Source organism: Pleurodeles waltl, chromosome 2_2 (assembly GCF_031143425.1).
Source record: "Pleurodeles waltl isolate 20211129_DDA chromosome 2_2, aPleWal1.hap1.20221129, whole genome shotgun sequence".
Classification (NCBI taxonomy): Eukaryota; Metazoa; Chordata; class Amphibia; order Caudata; family Salamandridae; genus Pleurodeles; species Pleurodeles waltl.
Window position 1 is genome coordinate 730462839 of NC_090439.1, and position 26038 is coordinate 730488876.

At 41.9% G+C, this 26038-nt stretch overlaps 1 protein-coding gene across 11 annotated transcripts in view; it reads right to left on the reverse strand.

Annotated features, from left to right (window-relative positions):
• The window catches only part of NCOA2 (nuclear receptor coactivator 2), a 1057595-nt gene extending 1037267 nt beyond the window's left edge, over nucleotides 1-20328 (reverse strand). For 7 of the 11 annotated variants that reach the window (XM_069220319.1, XM_069220317.1, XM_069220318.1 and 4 more), the window contains exons 1-2: nucleotides 20152-20328; nucleotides 17548-17753 (exon numbers count right to left, since the gene is read on the reverse strand). The gene's annotated coding sequence lies outside the window, so the exon portion shown is untranslated. Of the gene's footprint in view, nucleotides 1-17547; nucleotides 17754-19694; nucleotides 20061-20151 lie in introns of those variants that run through there. The other 4 variants (XM_069220320.1, XM_069220310.1, XM_069220313.1 and 1 more) reach the window with 4 other exon arrangements.
• Between the last annotated feature and the right edge of the window lie 5710 nt (nucleotides 20329-26038).

The following is a 26038-nucleotide window of genomic DNA, read 5'->3' on the forward strand; positions in this document are numbered from 1 at the left end:
ACACTGGTGCTGCCATCATTTATATTATATTTTAGTATCACGGAGGAAGCCCATTACAAATATGCCATTATATTTAAGAACACTATTAGTAGCTTTTATTGTAATAGCGAATATGAGTGGTATAGGCACTATGGGAACCCCAGCCCTTATCCAAATTAAAGTTCCTCTGGCATGAGCTGAGAAGGTTGTGAAATATGTATTCTTTCTACAGTCTCTGTAGAGCCCTTCCCTCTGTTGTCATTAGATGGGTTTCCTGGAGCATCACTATGTGTACCCCTCTCCAGTGTAAGTAGGAAAACCCCTTATATCTTTTTGCCATTGTGTGCATTCCCCAATAGTTCCTTGATAAAAACAAGTATGTTTCAAGTCTAGCCATGTCTTTCCTGCAGTTTTCCTTCCCCATGCCCATTCTCTCTTGTCCCATTGATCATTCTCATGTGACCATCAAACCACATCATTAAGTAGCTGGTCCCGGCAGTGTGTAACTCAGGTTCCCCATTATAAACAAACCAACTATAAACTACCCAACTCCCCTTCACCAGGACAAGGAATCAAAGACCCCTCACACAAACAGGTATTTATCAACTACTCTCACTAGAGTGGCAGCGGGACTCCTGTTCAGGTAGGTAGATATCAGTGCAATAACCCTGCCGATCCTCTCCATCCAGCCTTACGATCTGTGAGGCGTTGCTGTTCCACTTGGGGTCCCCGTCTTAGGTTTTGTAGTGGGCTGCTGTGAGGGCCTTAAGTTGCTCCGAGATTCATGCCGGTGTTCAGGTGGTAGGGTCTAATAAGTGCCCGCTATCCAGAGGGCAGGGTTCACATAATGCTATCAGACGACCTAGGCGCCACAACCGGGATGGCATCCTCGGACGTGGGCATAGTGTAGGAGTCTTGATCAGATCCCAATTTATCTCCTCCATCATCAATTGTTGGGGCCTGGCTTCAGCCACCACCACTCAAGAAAGCCCCCGTTTCAATTACTTTCTCGCGTTCTTACAGGGTTTCCGCCTTGGAAGGGGCAGCTGTTTTCATTTGGTTTGAGTTCTTTGGTGTTGCGTTGAGATCTTTGGAGGTGCGAACTTGTTTCATCTGATGGATGGGTGTCAATCCATTGCCATATTGCCTCTGGAGTATGGCAAAATTGGGTCACCGCCATCATCACTTGGAGGCAGGCCAGAAACATCATGCCACATGGGACCTCTGTGATGTTTTTTTTTCCCGTTGTGGAGACCCTTTCCATAATCAGCGGTGATCATCTCTCAATATGGTCACGCCGGTCACCACTGAGTCAATTTTGCTCTCCTGTGCTTCTCGAGAGGCTGTTATGGCCTGAAGGAAGGATCTCCAGTCTGTTCTTTAGTGTGTGGTCGTGGGTCCTCTTGCTGTATTGCAGTGGGATCCTCCATGGTCTCCTCCCACATCTCAGGATCTTTACTGTGTCCAATTTTCCCCATTATGTGTGTCTATCAGAGGCCAGGTGACCCTGTCAGCCCTCAAGTTCTGTGTTCCTTTGTTGGGTGGTGTCTTGCCTGCAGTATGGCTGGGCGAATGGTTGGTTTCGTCAGAGACATATGTTGGCTTATGTTGGGGTACTGGAATCGGGAGCAGGTGTGCAGTGTTTGGGTGGGGAGGGGAGCAGAGTCGGTCAGTCACGTCCGATATTCACTCCACGGTTCGGGACTTCCATACACTGACTTCCCCATATGAGAGTCAAGCAGGGGCTCTCGCCCCCTGGAGTCTTCACATCCCACTACTGTCAGTGAGTCCAAGCATCTTTTTCTTCCTTGGCAAGGAGATGGCAGAGTCCAGCGGTTTAGACCCTCTCCCCCCCCCCCCCAGGAATGCCGAAGGCTTCAAATGGTGGGGGAGGGGTCCTCTAGTTACGTTTGTTATATTATGGACCCCTTCTAACAGCTGTCAGGCCCCAGTCTCCCATTCATTAATTACTACATGTGAGTCTATCCTGGAACGCCACTCATAGGTATCTCTACAAGTTGTATGCTTTGGTGCTGGTCTATCGCTGTAGGGATCTTTCTCTCTGTTGGTCTTAAACTACAGCGTTAAGTCTATCCCCAGTGTTGGCGTGCTGTGTCAGCAAGGAACGGAGCCAGAGTGGATGCTTTCTCCGTGTCCCAACTTCAATCGGAGCTGGTATTGGCCCCCAAGGGTTATTATACAGGCCTACCTCTCCATCAGCTGTCACCTTCAGCTCTGTTGCACCCCTCCCAATGTTTGGGTGCCAATTGTCCTCTCTGTTCCGTCGGGCTCTGATCGGATCAGTGCTGCCCTCCGTCTCTATATTGTGGTCCCGGCCACTCTTCTGCAATTGACAGTGCCCTGGTGCTCTTCTCTCGGTTTGCTGCGGTGTCGCTAGTCAGCCGTGACCATCATGGCTCAGCACTGTTGCTGTTTGCGCTGCAAATATATAGCTGAGGTGGTAGTTTTATCCACGTCCCAGTCTCATGTGGTTTCAGTGCCAAATGGGTCTCATACCGGCCTCCCCCTCCACCTGCCACTTGCACTCATCAGCCATTACCTTTGGCGGGGTCGCGCCTCTTCCGAAGTTTGGCCGTGAATCGGCCTCACCTTGCAGCCAGGCTCCTATCGGAATAGTGCTGCCCTGTAACACGATCTGGTGGTCTTGGTCCCTTTTCTGAAAGCACCAACACCCAGACGCCCTTCCTTTAGCCCGCTGCAGTGTTGCTGGTCAGCCACCATCTTGCGGTATAAATATTTTTCTGGCCACTGTGCAGCCTGCATCGGGCACCCCTTCACCCGCAATCGTCATCCCGGGTTGCCAGCAATTGTATGGGGGCGTTTTTACTTCAGGATGGCTTAGGGTGGGGATCCCCGGCAGGAGCCTCACAGAAAAGTTGCTTCCTTCATGGGTGTCAAGCCACCCACCCCTTTGTAAAACTTTATTGTTGTAGGAGCTGCCAGGCTCTTACCATTGTCACTAATATTGACACAAAGTAAAGGCACACATTGCCTCAGTAGTTTCTGGCACTGAACAAAACTATTTTGTGTGCAGATATGCCCCTTCTGAAGCAGCAGGTTGCTATCACTCACAGTGAGAGAAAGCAAGATAGAAACGTAATAAAAACAAAAAGCCTTGGATAATACTAGATCTTAATAGGGGCCAAATCATTAAAGAAAGTCACAAAAGTGCACTCATAGCACATGTCATTGTATTCGAGCAGAATTCTGTATTTCATGAATTCACAACAATTGACAGAAGTAGACCAGAAAATAATACTGCTAGAAATCTGTGAACTGTATTTCAGCAATAAATATAAAAGTAAATATGCACTTGTAGATTTACTCATGTGAAAAAGTTTTAAGAGTTTACATGTTAACTTTCCCTCCAACCACTCACCCCCCCCCCCCCGAAAGGTTTTACTTCTGCCCTTGTCAGTATATTTCAAACCCTTCTCAGTGTGGGAAAAGATTAGAGAAGAGCTGGTGAAAACCTTTAAAACATGGAAGTCAATAGGATTGCAGAGACTCAGAAAGTTATTCCAACCTTGGAACGTTTGCTTACCACTACCTCCAGCACGTAGATCTGCAGAAAGGTGTCAAACTAAGGAAACTGCTAGTATTTAAGCCCTGTTATAGCATTAGCCCTGGCATAATCAGAGAGGCTAATATCAGTGCTCTTATATAATGAGGTTGCTGTCATAATTTGATACTGCAATACATGGCACCAAAAAGACATGGCGATTTGTTTTTTACAGGACTAGTAGATTTATGAAGCAGCCTGTCCTTTGTACAAGTAGATATTTTATTAAATTGCACACCCCGGTCAATAAGCAGAATTCTCTAGAAATAGTTCTGATTGGCAGGATAATTAGCAGTAAGAAGCATTGGATCAATAAACACTGGTTAAGCATTCCAAGGCAGTTAAGCGAAAGGGAGCTAGTCAAGAGTGTACAGGAAATGATTCTTAACTTCATTTGCATTACCCAAATGGTACTGCTATGGATTTCACTAAAGGGAGGCCTCTCACACTCCAACAGAACACTATATAGCTAATGCAACATTCAGAACTTTGTGTGATTGGTCTAGAGGGGAGTATAGAAACATTTTTTGTTTGCATACAAAATAGTTCACATCCCATAAAACAAAAAGAAATCTGGGAAATGTTAGTATGTAAAGAAAGATGGGTATTGCAGGCTTATGAACTAAGAAATTGGCACTGACCACGTCTGAAACAAACTTACTCCACCCTCATCCCTGCTCCCTCCCTTTAGTTGGCAATTCTGATTTTTCTCCCAGGCTTGGATTTGTTTGGTGGCTAGGGTAGACAGAGGGAGCTTATACATGCTGTGTCAATTGTACAAAAAAAGGGCTACATTTCCGTGAACAAACCTAACTGGACTTTTAGATCTGAGATCAATGTATACCAGTGCTTGCAACTACATCATTAGGCACATAACCCTGTTGTTCTGCTATAAGATTTTCAATATAATTTAAAAACGTAATACCAGATAAAAACTCCCATAGGAACATTTCTTTGGTTGCCTCAAAAACTAAAAGGAAGAGATTGGGGTGGATGCTCTTTTTCAGCGTTAGCCGTTGTAAGCTGGAATTCTCCTCCACTAGATCTGAGGGCCACCAAAGACAAAGCGGCCTTCAAACACAGGCGAATAATCTGGCTGTTATGCGCCTTCTGAATTAATCTCCTTTCTGATCATTGGTTACCTATTGTCTAGTGATGGGACACTCTTCGAGTAGCCGTGTACCTTACAAAAACCTAATAATAATAATTTCTTCTATCTACAAAGTACTTGAAAGTAATACAGTACCTCCTACATATCAGTACATGAAATTTGGAAGCGGACAGGTCAGGATCTCAGAAGCGTAGTGCTCTCACATCTCAACTTAAAAGGCTAGCTATGTATTTGCATGCAAATAAAATACATGCAATCCACATTTTGCATGCCCCTCTCAGGACCCCCCCGACCCCCAATCCCTTCAAACATACTATTCTATACCCAGGTTTATCAAACACTTGAATGGTAAATGTGGGCATTTTGTGAGGCTACCAGAAGTGAAATGTGCTGAAGTGTGTTCCTATCTCGTAACAAACAGGGCACAGTTGTCACTCTTCCATTAGCATCCTTAACATATTTACGAGTGGATGGGGACAAATGAAAAATTTTCTTGCCTCAGATGCAACGTGGGTATTCTGCTGTCCAAATCACCAGTGAAGGCGAAATTCACAACTGCTAAGTCAGGCAGAAGGTTGGATTGACCACCCATTGCTCTGTGGTTGAGCAGGCCTTTTAACATAATTGGGAAAAGCATCGCTTTTATAGTCTACAAATATAACAAATGCATTCTGATTTTTAAGTCATCTAACGCGGCGAGATGGGCTGGCTCTTGCACACCTGTCGCTCACCTTAAAAGTAGTCTCTAGAATAGGACTGGACTCCAAGTAACAGATCTGGTAGCCGTTTTCAATGTGCATGCAAGTAAAAGCAGAGTCCATGAACGCTGCATACATAAAATCAACTTATGTCCAGTAGTGTGTACCATCTCACCAAGCAACAATCCTGAGCTATGACAGCAAATGGTCTGTTTCGGCCATTATACTTTAATTATAAGGCATCATATTGTTGCATTCCATTGTATTATAAATCAAAGGCAATTAAAAAAAATTATAATAAAACTGACACAAGAATGTCAGCCTAAGGAAAGCACTGGATTAGAGGCAGAATGATACACCAAATAGCCAATAGTGTGAAGTGAGAGTGTGCAGAACCAAAAGCCACTCTTCGTAACTTTTAAAGAATTATTAACAATAGGTCACTAGACAGCTGCACTGCCAAGCCATAATTTAAAATGTTACATCCACAGCTAAGGTGGTCAAGAAATATAATGAAATATTCTAATCTTGTTAGACAATGTTCATTCTTCGTTTGCCAGGTGTGTGTTAATTCAGTATTACACAGTTTGTGCTTCTTGATATCACCCAACTAAGTTATGAAAGCTGGGTTATTATTTTTCAACAATAAAACAAATTCTATTCTTGCTTCTGCATCTGCTGTCAAAAATCAGAACTCCTTTGCTGCGTTACTTTCAAGCCTTATACACATCTTCTGAGAGGGTTAGTAAAATCTCTTTAAATTTCAAGTAGTTCCAGCCACCACATTAAAACTTTCTTTCAATATATGATTTCTACACAACAGCATTTTCCAACTGCAGTCTACTTTGAGTTACTTATGCAAACAGGCATATAGTATGAATGATGCAAATTCCTGCACTTTGAGAGCAGTTGGAAGGTAGTATATTTAGTGCATGAACTTCAAGGGGAATTAAATACAAAGTTCACTTAATTCCAGAGAAAACCTGCGATGGCAGCAGACAAATTATTTAGTATTCAAAAATTGACAGTAGTTCATAAGTCACCAAACACCACTGGTCAGTGACCGATAATTTCGGAGAAACATTAAGAAGAAATTCACCATAACAAAGTGGCAAAAGTGTGGTATCTTTGTTAGAATGGTTTCTAAGCCCTTTCAAAACAATGGTCTTCAGAACCGTAGGTCTCGGATTTTCTGTGTGAGCAGTTCAGTCACTAATTTAGAATCAGAAATTAGAATATTTAGGCTTGAAGAGATTAGTTGTGGTACGGGTGTCCAAGACTGAATATTATCCAACTTTGCTGACTGCTCTATATTTGGAGTTATGCACAAATTGGAAAAAGTTGCATGCCACACTCTAATCAGAACTGTTGTGACAGTGCACGAAGGGTAGGTAGTCTTTAGAAGTCCATGGACATAATTTCCGTGTGAAAGGGAAAAAAGTAGTGTTAGACTATGTTTAACCTCTAGAAGTCTTCAAGCAGCAACTGGTTGAAGCCTAGGAAGGACATTTTTCTGCTCCTGACATTCCTGGTCATCCATCATCTTACATTTTATCCACTCATGGTTGTGCGCTCAAGAATTATTTAGATAAAAATTAAGAAATCCCCCAAACATCCAGAAGCACTAGTCTGAGAATCGCTCGGGTTATGTCTTGGGTCTTGGAGATAGAGGTCCCATTGGATGGTAAGTGGTTCCTGCTGGGGGTGTCGGGGGAATCCATGTGGCATAAACAAAGATTTGGCTACGGCTGGCCGCTGGAGTGGTGAAACGTAACATAGCTAGGGCGTGAGCCTAAACACTGGCTCCAACTACAATAGAATGAGAGTCGGATCTCAACTGGTGCCAGAGGGCAGAAAGTAACTTACGAAGGCATGGGCTGTCCCAAAAAAGGGAATAATATAGGAGTTCGGAATAAAGGCAAATTTACATTACCGATCATATTTGATTAAATTCATCTTAGACTGTCTCACAATGTACCAATGTAATGCGTTAAGATGATAATTGATGTGATAAATGTCTACTTGCTATATGAAACTTGTTTGTCTCAATGAAAAGAACGGATAAAAAATAAAAATAAGAAAACCACTTGGTGTTCTTCTGTTTGATGGCAATTTTATACCAAACATTACATTTGTAGTGCTTTTCCCTTTTCAGGAAGAAAACTGAGGGGTTTCCATTGATGGTTATAAAGTTGGTTAACCCAGTCCTTAAAAAAAATAAAAATAAAAAATAAAAAAAAGCACTTACATTTGCTTTACATCAAAATAAATTGTCCCCAGCACTAGCCCTTCATCCACGAACACCAGAAGTTTGGCTTCCTAACAGGAATATCAGAAGAAGGAGATTAAGAAAGAGCGAAGGCTATGTCAATTATATATTATTGCTTTTTAACATTGTGTTATTGTTTTTTAAATGCTTATCTTCTTATGCACAGCTGCCTTTACGCACAGCAAATGTAAAATTATACACATGCCTCCCAAAGCACTGCTTTCCATCTTTTCTGTATTAGCTATTTAAATTGATCAGAGTCTGAAAACTGTCTAGTCCATGACAGGCTTCATAATTTTAAAATAGCAGTGTCATGTTATTTTAAACTGTGTTTTAATTACTTAACATTTAAAATCAGTCATTTATAAAGTACAGAAAGGAACTTTTATATGAACAGTAAACATATAATTTATGCACAGACCAGCGGACAGCTTGGAGGAGTTCTGCACCTGGACCTCCGGAAACAGTTAATCATAAATATCTTTCTAAGCAGTCGCAAAACCGCTGGGCTGGGCTGGGGTGAGAGAGTGAGAGAGTGAGAGAGTGAGAGAGTGAGAGAGTGAGAGAGTGAGAGAGTGTTCCCCCTCCCCCATTCTTAGTAGGAGCCCAATCCATGTTGTGATCTGGCTGTTGTTCTAGAGAAAACTCATTAGCATGTAGAGTTCCAAAGGGCTCGGCTCAGGTGACCAATCTTATTTAACATATACATCCAGGCTGTGAAGCCTCATGGGCTCATTCCTGTTTACAAATTGAGCTTATACAAATGAGACATAACTGCTGCTTAAACTTGACCAGCAGTCTTTCAAATTCCATCAGACAACTACATACTGCTTGGCAAGCATGCAACACTGGATCTCCTGCCATTTTCCAAAACTGAATCCGGACTAGAACTGAGGTGTTACCATTTTTCCCTTTGCTTCTGCACCACAACTTTCCTTCCTTTCCATTTCATTTCATTCCAGAGGAGACTGTCAATCTAGGTCCTATCATCTTTCGTAAGCAGGCTGTCCTTTCCTCCTCAGAAGAAGGGAAAAATAAAAATAATTTTTTTTAGAGTGGCTTGCAATATTGCGATTTACCAAGTGACAAGATCGCATTATTTCCCACCTAAAATTACTGCAACATGATCAACCTAGGCCTCTAGGATTACACCATCTCAAAGAAGCAAAGAATCCAGCTATAGCTGCAAGACTGGATAAGAGCCTCAGAAAATACAATCACTTTTACAAAGAAAGAAACAACATTTGCTGGCTTCCAGTCAAAAGTAGGATCCATGCCCAATGTGAAGCCTTCTATGATGGGTCCAGCTTGTTTTTTTTTTTTTTTATTTACTTTAGTGACGCTGGTAACAGAAGACTTCACATCTAGCCTCAAAAGCCACCTCACTTTTCTGCAAGCCTAAACTGAAATAGCCATTCTGTGGTTCTACAGCCTCTAGCACTTTCAGCCATCAACTGGGAAATGATCTTCTACAGGACTTAAGTACTTTGGATCTTTCAAGCCCGTGGTAGAAGCATTCCTATCTTCTCAGACCTACCCACACCCTATTCTAGCTCACACCCTGCTGTCTTTCCTTCATAGGCTGGGGTGTCCATCTTAACTACGGTCTTATCTTCTGCTGCATTCCAAGTGCCAAGATGCCTCAGTGACCTTACACTTACCATTATTAATAGAGAACACTGAAACTTTGTTAAGTCATGGAACAATTGTCGGACTGTAGGAAGCAGATATGTCACTCAGAATATTACAAAGTAAGAATAAAAACATGCCTTTCCTCTAACAAAATACTTGTGTGCCCTTCTTGACCCATACCAGAATTCATATCTCTAGGCACTCTATCAACTGCTGCGTTGAAGATCTTTTGAATAAACTAACCTATTGGCACAGCAAACCATACATAGACACAGTCATTCAGGTTCTCTCTCAGTAGTTACATTTTGGATAGCACGGCATACCATGAAGGAAGTGCACTCCATAAATGAAGATCATCTGCACCAACAAACTCCTACAGTCCTTTTAAGGTTAGATTTTCTGTTTGGAGCACTACTGATCCGAGAAAATCACACACCAAAAATGATCTTCTTAGACATGCTAAGGCGTGATGGAACTATCTCCAAGATAGGGCTTCGATATGGAACCTGGAAAGCAAAGAAATTGTCCCCGCTTCAAAAATACGTGAAACCAGTTGAGTAAAAATATAACAAACAAATGTCCACAAAACGTCTACTGTTCTGTTACAAATCTTCACACTACAGCACTTGAAAAATTACACTAATGTACTTATTTTTCACATTAATGGAACCTCCTATCATAGAAAGATTAGCTGTATTAATGGATGGATGGATTTACCAAGGACTAACCTTTAAGAATTGTGCATAGATACCAATTATATCATCACAGCTTCAACTGCTCAATCCACAACTCAATTGCTTTGTATTTTAGGACCCAATTTCAGATGTCCAAATTTTTACTATGCCTCCTCCAAATTAGATCTTCTCAATCATTTTAATATTTCTTGTTGGATATTTGTGCTTTTTAATGCATTCAACTTTCAAAATAAAAAAAAGATCTGAGCTAAAACGAAAAACTGGAGCAAGAGGTGTTTGTCCATTCCTTATCTACTTAGCAGGAAAACAGTTTGCAAAATGTTTGCTGTATGCCTGCCAAGGGCTAAAATGCACTCCCAATAACTGCCAAACAAAAGCTCAGGCACTAAACATTTACTAAAATAGTACAGAAGAAGTGAAGACACCCTGTAGAGTTCTTCCACTGTTGTCAAGTTTTTTAGCACCATGTTTGCAGTAAATACATTATTGCTCGCATTTTAAGAGTGAACTTTTGAAAGTGGTTGGTTTTTAGTTTAACAAACAAAGTACATCTTAATCTTCAAAACGAGCATCATACAATCGTCTGGTCTAGAAAAGGGGAACCTCCGTGTAGGTTTAGAATTTAGGATCCATAACTATTTAGAATAAATGTATTTTATCTTTACTTGCCCTAACATGACAAACAATTATTTTAGTATCTAAAAATCAAACGCATTCAAAATGGTTAAATTAAGTAAGGCAATACCAACATTTTGCATCACTTTTTTCCACCAAATGAATTTATTTCAATATGGGATTATCAATGATTTACAAGTCTTTAGACCGCCACCTTGTGCAGCATTCATGGTAAGGGTGTGTACACCACCGCATGATGTGCAAAAGCAAAACTAGTGCCCATCAACGAACCAGGTTTCTCTACCTGATATGCCATGACTAAAGGGGAGGATTCTCATAAATCAACCCAAGCTCTTCCTGTGAAATTATCTTTTGTTTTAGTCCTGCACTACTACTTGTGTGGTGGAAGCCTTCTGTTTGTTGCCAGAGACCACGTGGCATCTCTCAGCTACACCCCGCAAGAGAGAACAAAACACCACCTCACTTTCCTTGCAGCACAAGAGCTATGCAGCAGCACCCACGAGCCTCACAACAGAATTGCGGTTAGCAAACACACACAGTTCCTTGCAGATTACAGTTTTCTTCTAACTTAGACACCCAAATACTTCTCACTGTGCGTTGCTTCTCTTCAGGCAAGAGCAAACCACAACCATTAGTGGCATGCATCCTTCGTTTAAATAGGTCATAAAGGCAGATAAAAGGTCTCCAAGTTTGACCTCGGACCCCAGAATTCACGTATCCTCCACTTACTTGGCGCCTTTAAATGGCTGGAATCCATGGGATTTGCCACGTGAGTAAAATGGTCTGCAAGGTAGATCTAATTTTCTACCAAGACAGGTCTCTGAAACATAAAGCATTTCTCATAAAATCTTGCAAATACCCACTCAGGTTTTCAAGAACATGACATCTTTCCAGGTTCAAGATGGCATGGGGTCATTGTGCTTTTAAGAAAGAACATTTTAAAGGGGGGTTCCAGAGAGGCTACGGTATGGAGACTTAGCATAATCCATATTTCATAACCTAAACGCAAATTAAGCAACAACTAAGTAAAGCTACAAAAGCAGTACTGTTGAGCCCTAATCAATGGCCAGATACTACAAAAATTGCATTTGATATTCTAGGAGTAACATTCAAAGTCCTTGAAGGGAGCAGTCTCAAATACCTCTAGAAGCTGGCACCAAAAGATACAATATGTATCACCCATTGGCCATACAGCAACTTCCTTGTTGCACTCTATGAAAATGAGTTTCACAAACAATCTATCATTATCTATGAAAGATAGTGATTAATGTACCAACAAACACTGTACTCTTACTAGAGGCCCATTTTAAACTTCATGACCCCATCACTTCCTACCACCTAGAGCAACTACACACCAACGCTAGGTCATCAACATTCGGACCATATTCCATAGGATATTGGGTTTCCTTTCTCCCCCTGAGCAGATATTTGGTGCGACTGTTTTCAAAACGCTGCTACATTTTTAATGAAGTAGGACAAATGGTTTAGAAAATTCATAAAAAGGAAAAGAATGCTCAAGATAGCATTGTTGTGTTTGCATTTTTAGGATGAAGTTGTTTTTTGTTAATAAAACCTATGTACAGAGAAGCACAACACTGTCAAACATTCTTTGCACGTCAGCCTTTTTCCTTTGGTTCGGTTTGAATTTCTCACTGGCGGTGTGTTCGCACTGAAACTTGGAGTTTTGTTAATGTTTGAAACTTCCGATTCACTTCGCAAGATTGCAGTTCTAAACGAATGAATAGGCACACACTTGCCCGTTGGGAATGACGCGTTCAATCTACCACATATTTTGATATTATAGAGGCCCCACCAGGAACAACATAAAAACATATCCTCCTCTATAGTGGACCTATACAGTATGCCATCATAAGTAATTTACTTTGTCACGCAACAAACTGCCGGGGGCAAAGATAATATTCCATTGAAATATTAAAACCCTTTTGCTACAGCAGCACTTACAGTTTGCCTACAAGAGCACATTGGAAACCATCATATACACAGTTTATTATTAAGTGCAATTTGCATATAAAGTGTGATGTTCACGGAAAACGGACACTGAAAACTTTGGCGAAAACCAGCATATCAAAAGACAGAACAACAACGACGACCAGAGAAGTCCACGCTATATGACGTAAATAACATGTGAAATACACAAGCTCAAATTAGAAGACAGCAACGGCTACAAACACACGCACGCCAGCATAATGACTGAAATTCCCGAGAGGAAGCAGGTCGTGCCTGCTTGCGCACAATGGAATCACTGCTGACAAGCCACTTCTTTTTCTGGAAGGCTCCATATGCTCAAGTGTTTTTACAGTTTTGCATTACAAGAGACTTGCCACCATCTACCAGCAGATATAGGAAAACGTTTGTAGCGATTGTAGAAACGTGCAAGGATTAATGCTTAACTCTAGCAGAGAGTGAAATCGAGATACCAATTGCTAACCCTCTTAAAAACCAGGTACAAGCACAGGGACGGTTGCAAAATGGTGGGCGTTTAAATGCCCTTTCACTCAAAACGTGTACATAGTTCACTTGGCATTAGAGAATGTTATTTAGTCACACTCTGAATCTTCAATTCCACCCATTGTGTAACGGCGTTGAAGAATTAAAAAAAATATATATATATTAAAAAAAAAAAAAAAAACTTAGAAGTGTAGACAGAGTTTATAGCATTTTTGTAGCTATGTTCTACGGGATTTCTGCCGTAAATGAAACAGCACATTCAACTATATTCAATTTCCAAACACGTGATTTAAAAAGCTAAATGAACTGGTGCCTTAAAGCCAACGACCAGGCAGCCCTTTAAAAACGCATGATTCCAGCAGACGAGTCTGCTGTACATATTTCAATTTAGCACGTGAACAGAGAGCTTCTGTCAACACACCAGGGGCGACATCGACAAAGAGAAAAAAACAGCACCAGAGCGTCTACAATGTAGCAGCTGCGGCCTTCATAACCAGCCCGTCCTCCTGTTATGCAGCAAATAGCCCTCTCGAATCATTAATCAGAACAAGGCACCAAATCCACAAACACATGCACCACGGATGAACGACACCTGTTACAAACATCGTACGTATGAAAAAGTAGAGCACTGAATCTTCGAGAAAACACCACATTTAAAAAAATAAAAAAATTAAAAAAAAAAATCCATTCAGCATTCTTCTCATTCAAGGGGTGAGATTTGGCCACATACTCTTACCTTCAGCCGATTGCAAAACGTCCTGGGCAAAGGTGAAGTTGCCACACCGTTATTTTAATATATAAGCCACACAGAGACAAAAATGCAAGCTTACAAGTAAGGACAATAGATAAATCAAAAAGTGGATTTTTACCTCATTATAAAGAGTTTAACTCTGGCACAACGTATTCTCAGAATAAATACGTACTACATTTATATGGATTACATGTTTGGGTTTTCCTATTGTATAATATATAGCAGCATAAAAGCCTGTATTAGACAGACATCCACGAAACAGTTTCAATATTTTATGGGAGTGCTATAATAATGCCAGTCTATTGGTTATTTAATAATCTCAGCATGAACAATAAAGCGAAAAATGGACCATTAAAATTGTAATCTGGATCCATTGTTCGCTGAACATTGCAGGAGATGCTTCAAACGTTTTTGAGCTTATTCACTGCTCACTGTAACTCCCATTTTATTTGAAAAATAAGCAAAACTTAAAAATTCTAAAAACAATTAGGTCTCACTTTTACCTCTTTTGCTAGTAGTATATTCTACAGCCTGGGCATAATCATGAAAACTGCACATTCTACTCGGAGGTCACTGCTCGTTCTGCCTTACAGCCAGCAGCTTCAATCATTCGATTTCTACAGCCAGAAAGTGTTTGAGAAAGCAAAGTTTGCATTATCACATACCACACATTCTTAACTACATATTTGCACGCTTTAGACTAAGTGCTATTAAATTGCTCTGTGTTGCGTCTGTATGCCTTCATCCCTGCCCTTGTTTCAGATGCCATAGACCTTTAAATTACACACTAGCTTCTCATTTCCCTCTTCTCTTCGACAGATCTGGTGCTACACTCTTCCTTTCCCTGCTCTGAGCCACTCAGCAACATTTGTCCTTTTTAGGGTTGAGCATGCAAAGCGCTCTGTCCCGGGTATAATCTCTGTGGGTTTTTAACCACGCCCATCGGTTTGGTTGGTTGTTGGGCTTGCCCTTTAAAATTTGCTTGATTTAATTAGTGAAAGGTATTCATATGTCATGCCTTTTCCAGTGTTTAACCCACCTTGAGGGCACAGGCCAACTACTGAAAACATACGAGGCTCCATGTTTTCGGTATGGTTTCTGGACTACTTTCTCTCTTTATTTCGTAGCCAGCACGATCTCGCTGGGCAGTAGTCAAGGGCTTTGCATGACCGACCCGGTTACATGGATTATTTGCTCGTTTGCCAGTTACATGGATAACTGCACTTTTGCCAATATGTTTTACTGCAAGCCAACTTCTGTTTCCTTTTGTGTGTCTGCTTTGCGCAGATGGCGGTCGTTGGATCGCTTATGTGAAAGTGTTTTACTTTTAATTTTCAGTTTATGTGGCAAAAAAAAAAAAGTCTGGTTAGGAGTTTACAACGTAAATAGCTTTAACTCCAGCAAACGTGAGACCCACTGCATTACAAATGCTTGTTTCTGGGTGTGGGTTACGTTACGTTACTCCCACTCATTTCCTCAGGTTGTAGTATATCTCGCTTTTTAAAAAGCTTCACCAAAGGAACGTGCCTTTTTAATTTTTTTAGAAACTATCCTTATGCCATTTTTAATTAAGTGTTCAATTCATAGTGTGCAATTAATACCCACAATGCATGCATTGTATGGGACTGGTCAAGTCAACTGGTAGTTGTTCAACTGGGCTGTGGCTCTCTTATGTTTAAGGACTTTTTACCTTTATGGTATATTCCAGCACTACAGTAGGTTAAATGGTTTCACGACGGGTCCAGACACTATTTTACCATATAATATTCAAAAGAATAACTTTATTACCTTTAGACTTTTAAAACGTATTGTATATGCTTGCAGAAAAAAAATACATTCTTGCCAAGCCCATACCTTTTGGCTACGCCAATGGTAGTTTTAATAGTAGCATTAGCACACGCCATCCCATTTGGAAAAACTCTAGCATTCAGTGCTAGAAAGAGAATTAAAAAAAAAAAAAAAGAAAGCTGTTTGAAACTTTGCCTAAAATACTGGCAAATAGGAGGCGCATGTTATTTCTGAGGAACACACTTCTCATCAAAATGAATTATGGTAAACAACGATAATCAGTACATAAAAAAAAATATATATATATATATATTCACCAAGAAGAGACGCAGGCAAATTGCTTTACCTGTAACAGATGCCCAGGTTAAGTACCCGAGATCCACTTAACTCATCATTTTCAAGGTACAGGATACATCTCATAAACTGTTCATTCAGAAAGTAAACATTCTCTCTCCAGCTTTGACAGTAAACTCCCCATTTACAAGACCTTAAACAATCCGAATACGTTTGGGTGAGCTTTAAAGTCCTAATAAAAGTTCACTGATGGCTCATTTAATGGAGGGTGTGTGCTAGACAGTTAGTATAATTTTTTTTTTTTTTTTAAATGCAATTATTGACCCCTCTACAACTAGGGTACAGTATGGTATTGCCATAATTCACATTTGCTGTAGACACACAAGAGAGATTTATTGACACTTCCAACCGTGCTGTTATTTTAATCAGAACGGCTACTGGATAACCGCTCGGGTGACTCATAAAAGTTAATGAACTTGTATGTAAGCACGTAATTTCTCACGTTAGATACATCACTATAAAATATTCAAATATACTTCGAGCAGGTCTTCATATGGTTGCTTGACCATATGTGCAAGAAAACGGTTAGTGATTCAAGAGGCCTTTTCTATAATCGAGGAGTCCACAGTCCAGAACTAAAATGTGAGGTTGAACAGCCTCAAACACCTGCGTAACCTCTGCTGTTGTGACTGAACTTTACAGAGAAACTACTTAGTAGGCATTAAGTCTCGTCAGTAATTGTTAAGCAATTAATTAACGCACGTGGACGGCAAAACTAAAATTAAGTTAGGAAAACAATTGCAAAGGGGCATAAGTTAAGATCACAGTGAAAACTTAACACTTGCCAGTGACGACCACCATGCTTCTGAAACGGTATCTGGGTTGACTGGTGTACAGAGCTGCCCATTAAAAGAAATGTGCAGGGGTAACCAGTGCAAAAAAGTAAGCTACCACCACCTTAGTACGTTACGAACTGCTGAAAAGCCATGTACCGTATTGCATAGTTGTCAAAGGTCATCTTGGCATAAGGGTACAAACATTGAAATGTTCAGACAGTCCCAAAAGGGAGAAAGTGTAAATGTTAAAGATTATGAACACTCTGCAGCACAGTGATCTTCCACTACATATATATCCCATATCATATAATGATTTAATAATACAATCCCATAAGAAACAAAAAGAAAAAAGATTCACTGTGGTTTAAATAAATTGCTTATTATTTACCAAACTAAGGTGTACTAATCACAACAGTATCAGAAATGTGACAGACAAATCACCTTGTTGAGATTTGAACTGAAATGCCCCCAACCCCTAATGCACATGTTCGCCCTTACTGATCTAAAATTCTGGGAGGAAAAAAAAAACAAGTTTCCCAACTGACATGATGGGTGGGGAAAACAAAACAGCCATTAAGTGCGGCTAATGTATCAACACACGCCAATCAATCGATCAAGGATTTCTAAAGGACAGCTAATCACCCATAGGTCCTCAAGGCGCTGAATGTCATACAAAAAAAAGAACACCAATTGTTCCTCCAATCAAAGGCCTGAATTAAGCCTGCCCAGCAGTACCCAGAGCCTCGTCTCCAGTATAACTGATGACTCCTACAAGATCCAACAAAGTAGAATATTTATTTACCTACCTGATACAGCAACTGCAGTCAGGGCAGTCTAGGCAGTATCAGTATCAGTATGGATGGCCCTCCAGCATAGCATTTCAATGTATTGGCGATGGCGTTTGTGTTGTTGATGGATGACAACGTGTTTGGTTCCTCGGCAGAGCCAGCTGACAGGAAGACAGCAGCACCAAGATATGAGTATTCTACTCTGTGATCCAGTTAGCTTACACCTATCAGAAACAAGAAAGCAGTGTTACTGTTAAGATCAACATGTTAAGAGATTAATTTGTCCAATGTCTGCATCACATAATTTTCGCTGAGGCAGGGGTGTTGGAACTCAGCATGTTCGTACTACATTTTGGGCAGTTTCACAACTCAGCAAATCTACATCAGACTAACTACATGCACTTTGATTCCTAGCTAGTATATTCCAGGAAAGCTGATAAACGGCTGCCTCAGAGGTCCTTGCTTTCAGCACTGCCTAGGATTGCGCTTTGAGACCAAATAGCTGTCTTCAACAATGTCGAGGAAGGTGGCTCACGTGAAGGCGTTTGTCTTTAAATACAAGAGAAACAGAGAAAGTACCAAGCTGAGCCAGGCCCCCTGTGGAGGTCCTAAAATCAGGTATGCCAGGCTAGTAATACTTAAGAGTGGGGTCCAGGCTGCCATCTTCAAATCCCTCTCCATACACAGTACAGTTGTTCAAGGTTTAAGCATGGCGATAGCGATAGCTATTTCTTCAAATCATTGTTCCCCCCCGCCCCCCCCCCCCCAAAAAAAAAAATACATATATAATATCTAAACACAGAGAGACTTTGGATCAGAGGGCTTCGTTGATCTGTCTGTTGAATTGTCACTCACAGTTTGCTTTGACCCACTCCAGAATATTTACTGTTTTGGGCAATGGGTCTTCACGCTTTACCCATCGGCTCCCTTCACGTTGAGACTACACGACGCATGCACACATTGTTCACATCTACCTAAATTAGTACCTTTCTCTAAAGTTGCCACGCTGGGTGAGGGTGTGCACTCTCTACTAACTGTAACAACAGTTTTTGTTTCCATTCCACGGTAAAGTGTAGCCTACAAAGCATGAAACATTGTAGCTGACTACGATGGGACTGGATGGTTAGGTGGCGTCTCCTTCGCGGGTAAATAAATGCATGGTGCAACCAAAAAGATTGTTTACAAATATATATATATATATATATAAGTAAAACTACATGAGTGAATGTTTCTTTTTAACTCTTTTTTATTCTAAGCACGGGGCAGCCTTGATCAAGTGGCAACAGATTTTCCTTTTGTTTGTGGCATATGCTTGCTAATAAACAAATATAGCCTTTGCGTGGGCTGTGAAACGCCAGACCTATTAGCTTTGCCAATGCTTGTTTAAGCCTGGGGTAATGCGAGAATAAAAAAAAAAAAACAGGAAGAACAGAAGGCAAGTAGTACCATTGGGTTACAGAGTTAATCATGTCTCCTCTTCCAGGAACCAGCAGTTCCCCCTCCCCCCTCACGCTTTGAGAATCACGGGAAAAGAGCAAAACTGAAAGCTTAAGCAAAGAAAAAAAAAGTATGTACTAGTTCACTGGCGTTGAAGAAACAATAATGACCTTCATACTGCATAATGACCTACAATTCCATGGCACTTGCTTGAAGAACTTAAAAGCACTTAGAGAAAGTAGGATACTAGTACAAAAGCCTCCCCAGTTAGTATCGGGCTAAAAAAGACAAATACAAAGGCTGGGGGGGGGGGGGGGGGTGAACATCGGTGTGCACACAGTAACAACCCAGAGAGGAGCACAAGCAGAAGCCACACTTTCTGCCTCAACACCAACAACATACACCTACTGCATCACAGTGACTGTGTTCTTTGGCTGGACTACAAACGTGATTACAACAGTTGACACAGCAACCAAGACCACAGAGGGCTGTGGCATACTGTGAGGAAAAAGTCAGTCTAGGGGAAAAAAATCTCGGTGGGGATTTCTTTGCCGTCAACATCCACGTCGAAGATATACATTTCTTGCGACTCGGGGCCAATATAACCCCATCTACTAAAAAATGCCCGAAAAAAGACATTTATTACGAAGTACGGCGAATATTATACACACGAAAACACAGTTAAATTAAGATGACTGGCGTTTGTGGGGCAAAGCGTGACAGCGTACCAATGAAATGCGTAGCTGGAAATCAGAGTGTAGATATCCCTTCATTCTCAGTTTACGCAAGCCTTGACAGTAAACACCAAAGTGAAACTGATCAGGTTAAGCGGCCAAAAAGGCTCCATCCCAGAGCCGTGTAGGGTGCCGCGCAGGTGAGAGTTGCACTCACCGCAGCACCGAATGACGGCGGCGAGGACCGAGCAGAAGGTAGAGCCGTAGAGCTCGGCCTCAACTCCGGGCACACGGGGGCAGTTACAGGGCGTCGGGCGGCCTCACAGAGGGCGGGGCTCGGGGGCGGAGGGGAGCTCGCCCACGTCCGGGCGGGGAGTCTCGTAGATCGGGAGCAGGAGGTGACGCTCTCATGACGAGATTACAGCCCGGGTGGCTCCCTGGCGACATCTCGCGTCACAGGAGCGGCTGCATGACAGATTTCGTACCCTGACTTGGCGACACACCTACTCACCAAAGCAAGAATAATTCATCCGAACCCCTTGCATCTTCCAGCTATCCTAGGAACCGGTTGATCGTTCAACCAGAGGCTGGCTGACTCGCCGACCGCAGGCTTCCTCACGGACCAGTCAATCAACTCAGTAAACAGTCAACATCGCCGCACTTGTGTCGTCAAATCCCGCCCCTAACCAAAGGCGGAGGCGTGCAGCGCTGCATACTGTGCCAGGGGCACGTGCTGGCTCCGAAACCTTACAGCCAATGAACAACTGATAAGCAACCCGACAGCCAATGCCAACAATACTGGATAGAGTCGATGGCCTGCATAGCCAATCGCTAGCTGACAAAGAGTTTTCCCAACCAATTGTTAAACGCGATGCAATCTCTTGTCAGCGGCAGCCAATACATAGTTGACAAGAACAACCCTAGCCAATGCTCTAAGAAGAGTGTTCCCATCCAATCCCCTTTCACTACACTATTTCCACAGCTAATGAAAACACGTTTCTGTCCAGCTGATAGGCTATAGGTGCTGGGTGTCACATTTTCAGTCTTACGCCGTGTTATTTAGGGACAAAGGGGGATCGCGAACTGTCATGGATTTTAAGTGGCCTCTGTCTTGGAAACTTCTGGACAGCTGGGGTCATTACTTTGTGGTTGAAAGAGCCAGTAAGTCACACAATTAGATTAATCTCAGACACAGATATATGGCCCTGTTCGAATAGCTGAAAAAAATAGCCTACGATTCACTTCGAAATTTCTCTGCGCTGCAGTCCCTTTCGAAACTTTTGGACGTGGCGGAACGAGGAAGGAAAAGCCATGTAGTTAGAACATTGTAACTCAAATACTAATTTGCGTGACTTTTCAGATCTATTTAGTCAGTATTATTGAGGTCATGTTACATTTTCTCATAGTCTTCCAAATTTTGTTGGATAGTAGGCACTGACAGCCTACTTCCGATATCGCAATCCTCCCCCGACAAACATCGGTAAATGACTCTTTTTGTACCCAAGGAATTAAAGATATCAGACAACACTAGGTTTGGTGGAAATGAAATTGCTGCAGGTTTATTTCAGAAATGAAATACGCCAACGTGGTGGGTTAACTTTACGGGCGATCCCAGGGCAGGCAGCACTCGGGCAAACCTATTCGGTGATGCAAATTTTAGTTTGGGAGTTTTACTCCCTTAAAAACAGTAGACTACCAGTCCAGGAGTAGAACTCATGCCTTTTGAGGGTGGAGCGTCACCAAGGCAATCCCCCGGTTGCTCAGGCTTGCAACCGCCCAATGGACTAATGGGGCGCTGTTGCTTGTTTCCAGTGCTTCTTGCAGGTCGAAGAGGAACAACAACCGCTGACAGGTCTACACCGTCCTTATCGAATTACCCCGCCTTGCTGGCGTTAATTAGGCCATACCTTATGAAACCACAGCCCCTCTGCTCGGTGAACTTGAGCATGGCGTAACCCTTCTGCAGCAATGTTCAATAGCATTGCCAGACCTGGTTCCGTGTCATACCTTGCGCGGGAATTATCTCAGACCACCATAACTCACAGCGTCCCATAAATTTGCTGATTTCGCTCATGTAGCCTTCATTGCCTTGATTAGCATGCAGTGCCCCAGAGAGATGAGGTAATTGCCACCAAGGTAAATTACTAAAATGTGCAGTGGGGATTCACACCACTCATTTCTGCTGCAGCTTGGTGGTCAAACTGCACCAATGCATGCCAAGTAGACCCAGCCATGCTATCCGCGTGTGGGTGAAACCATGCTTTCAGGCCCTTGTCTCTGCCCATCTCGCCACCCTAGCGAGGAATGAGTGGCCAATCACCCACACCTTGAACCCTAGCGAAATATTTTGTACACACCGTTTTAATTGGTAGCACCACACTGTAACATATCCACCTGAAATTATGCAATGCACACTACACTAATCCTTGTTGCTTAATAAACACACCCATAGAGAAAAACAACAACCCTTAAATGTTCACACATTTGTTCCATATTCACATGATGGTTGTTTCATTGAATTGATCTCTCCATGCGCCACTTGACCCCTCATGGTCGGATATAGCATCTGCAACAATCTGAATCCCACTGGCCCGGCTTCCTAATGCTATCAGTGGGAAGCCCAGCCTTGTAAGCTGTGGTTCACTGCCCCTATCCTGGAAGAGTGCATTGAGTAGTGTTTGCCTGTGTCCTCTAACAGTTCCAAACAAGACTACATAACCTTCCCAAACTTGTATCTGGTGAGGGGGGAATATTTAGCATGCACTAACAGGTAACCCCCCCTCCCCACTGGAGTGCATACCACCAAATAAGCTGTGACCAGTGTAACAGGGCTGTAGGTTTTGATGCCCAGGAAGTGCAGCACTGTGGACTTTCTGATCAGTTTTGGACCTTTGCAGTGTTAATGTTAAGGCGCCCCCTTGCACACTTAGATCTTGTATGCCTAGTGCATCCAATGTTTCATCTTTCTTTGAACTGGCTAACTCGGAAGGCCCCAAAAAATGCCAAGCTGAATGCTACTGCAAAGAGGGTGGCCTAATGGGTGGAGTTTGGGGCCTTGTGAACACAACCTATCAACCCCTGTAGAATGTGGAACTCAATCGGCAACCTGTCATCTGGTGCCCTCTGGCCCAGCCTTTAAGCTCCACCCTTATTGGCAACGCCCTTGTGGGGTCTTGGTGGCATCCCAGTTTGGCGGCTAACAGCTGCTAGGTGCCCGTCACCCATGAATACCTCTTTTACTGGTCCATAGCCCATAAAACATGGTGCTGCACCTTGCTGTCAAGAGTTGATGCCCCACCGCCCCAGTCACCCTGCAAACACAATGCAGTTCTTGTACCATCTCCTTGTCCAAGGGGCGAGCAATACCTCACCTAGTTTCATGAGGCATTGGTCCATTGTAATAGGTGCCAAATCGGCGGAGAGTGTGATGTCATCTCTGCTCTAGCTTGTTGCCAAGTCTCCTGGAAACAGAGCCACTGAAAGCGAGAGAGAGCCTAAGCTGCCAAGTTCTTTTCCCCTTTAACGTGTTGTACACGAAATTCCACATTGTTACGCACGCAAGCCCTCACAAGCGCTCTCAACAAGCTGAGTACCAGTGGGCAGTTGGCAGATTGAAAATAGATGGCCTGCACCACCACCATTTTGTCACACCAGAACAAACCTCTTTTGACAGACAGTGTCTCTGGTCACAAATGAAATGCAGCAACTATAGAAAACAGTTCCAGGACAGTGATATTGGCCGTGGTCTTTCTCTTGCGTGGCCAGCAGGGGAACAAAGAGAGCAGCACCTGGATGGGGCAGGTAAAAGTACTTGTCCCCAGCCTGCTAGCTGCCGGAAATGACAAGGGGAGAGCGCCGGATGTGGGGCTTCCCTGTGGGTCCTGACAAGTGGACCGCAAGGTGAGTGTGCCCAAATGCAGCACTAAGTGGTCCGCCCTCTTAGGAAGGTGCACTGCATGCGCCGCGGACAGCCACAGATCACCATTATGGAAAGGGCCCACGAGAGCTTTGGCACAAATGTATATCCTGGACGGATAGCAGATCATACTTGTTTCCTAGCCCACGGTTACAAAAAATGTAAAAGCAGGTTTATTTTATGCTGCAAAAATTAGATAAATGTCTATTACACTTGTAATAAAATTTATTTTAATAGAACCATAAAGCAAACAGAATGTCGAGAATGTTTTCGTTTTTTATAAACTTCTGAAAAAAAAATAGCTTGTTTCTCTGCTTTAGGGAAGTAGTTCTTAATCTGTGTTCCCCAGGCCCCTAAGTCCCTACAACAACTATTTAGGATGTCTGCAAATGTTTATAAAATTAAATATGAAATTACGAGTTTAATAAATAGCATACGCATTTAAAAACAAAAATGAATGTTTTGAAAAACTGTAAATGAATAGGAAATTGGGATCTACAAATAAATTGGTATCCTTATCTTGATTTGTGAGAGCAGTGCAAGTACTGCAAACTTAATATAGTATGGATGATTGGTGGCCTCAATTAAAGCAGCATTGTTATGTGCAGACAAAACGAGAGCAGGAATTAGGAAAAACAAAGACATTAATATGCTTTTAGTCAAGTATATTGCTTTCATTTTCATAAATAAAATTAACCTTTGAAAAGCCTCTAACTTTGCCTTTAAAATTTGCATTTTCACATATTTTGCTGTTTGTGTAGTAAATTAAACATTCCATAGTTTGTGCATTTGTTTAATGTATACTTGTTCATGTATTTTTGTCTAATGTTTTGAGGATCAAATAATAGAAATTGCTTAGGTGAGGGTCTCCAGCTTCCCATAGTAATTCATTGGGGATCCACAGAAGTTAAAAAGTTAAGAAACACTGCTTTGTGGGAGGATCCAGAACGAACCAACATCTGTATTGTTTGTCATATTTTGGAGGGCTTCTTGCAGAATAGGCGATAACTAATGCTCGTTTTAAATTTCAAACCATGGGGTGCTGAGTTTTAACGTGTAATAACATGCCACCTGGGGCCAAGAGGGTCTTATTCTGAGTATCAAACAGATGTTCATCACACTGACAGACATACATTTTAAAACTAAGTTTAGGAGTGCAAGAAATACAACAATCTGCATTACAGTAACAGCTTGTAATTAGTCACTCTCCTTTAATACTGATGTACAATTTGTGTGACATGATTAATGTTGTTCACACTGACCATCACACATATTAGTCTTTAAAAAAAAAAAGCATTTGACGTTGGTTGCTTGCGTTGTTACATCCTCACTTAGTGTTTTATCTTCTTCTCCTCTAAAAACTTCTAATGTTTAAAACTAATATGTCTTTTAGTTGCTAATTGTGACACTATAATACTGTCAGTAAGTGGCTACTCCCATAATACTAGCTTATGGTGTGGCATTTTCATACATTTAAAAAAAAGCCCTCTGTTAAATGTGGTTCTGGGCTACTAAAGCATGCAATATTTCATTCAGATCATTTCCTGATCCCCATACAAACGAAACGCGCTCTCAGCAAACACCTTAATTTAATTATCAGGCCCTGACATGTACATAAAATATATACAATTGTTTCATTCTTGGTTAGACACATAAAGCAGGTTAGATTGATTTTTATCTCTTTCCAAACATACTTAAAAGTCCTGGAGTGGAACAGGTAATACCTAAACCTGCACATCTTACATTTTTGCTGCGGAGCATTAGCAAGTAAAATATTTTTAGCTTTTGTAAATGCTATTTAGGTCATTCACGCATATTTTTTTGTTATGAAATGTCAAATGTTTTCTTTGAGCAAAATTAATTTGGATTGTTTATAATCAATTTTACTTGAGTTTCAGATGAAAGCAGTGCTTTAAATGGGCCGGTACTGTCCGGTACTGAGTACCGGCACTTTTTTATTTTGAGAGGGTGAGTACCGGCACATCTCAGGAAAAACGTAATACTTTTAATTGGAGAGTACCGGCACTTCTCGGAAACAAGCAGGTACTCTGGCCCAGAGTACCGGCACTTTATTTTTTCCATTTCAAGCACTGGATGAAAGTATGTGCTTGAACTAACTTAGCCGTGGGTTAGAACTTGAGTTCTGCAGATGGTTCTTCCAAGGGTTATTGTACTGTCTGCTCGTTTTATTTATTTCTTCCCAGATTAAATTTGTCACTGATCATGTAGGTACGGAACCGAACTTTAGGCACGCCGCCACAAATATAGCCTAATGTATTCAGGTTTGTTTTGGCAAACTGAATTCCAAACTCATTTGTGCTGTGCTGTCAAACAGCCTAAATAGTAGTCTGTATGCTCAACACCGCAACAGGATCTGCCTAACAGGAAAGCTTCCCAGGGAAAGCACGTAACACATAGCTTATAGTTGCCATAAATTTAGTTTTTATGCTATATCAGATGGGACACAGTAGGGAGCCTGAAA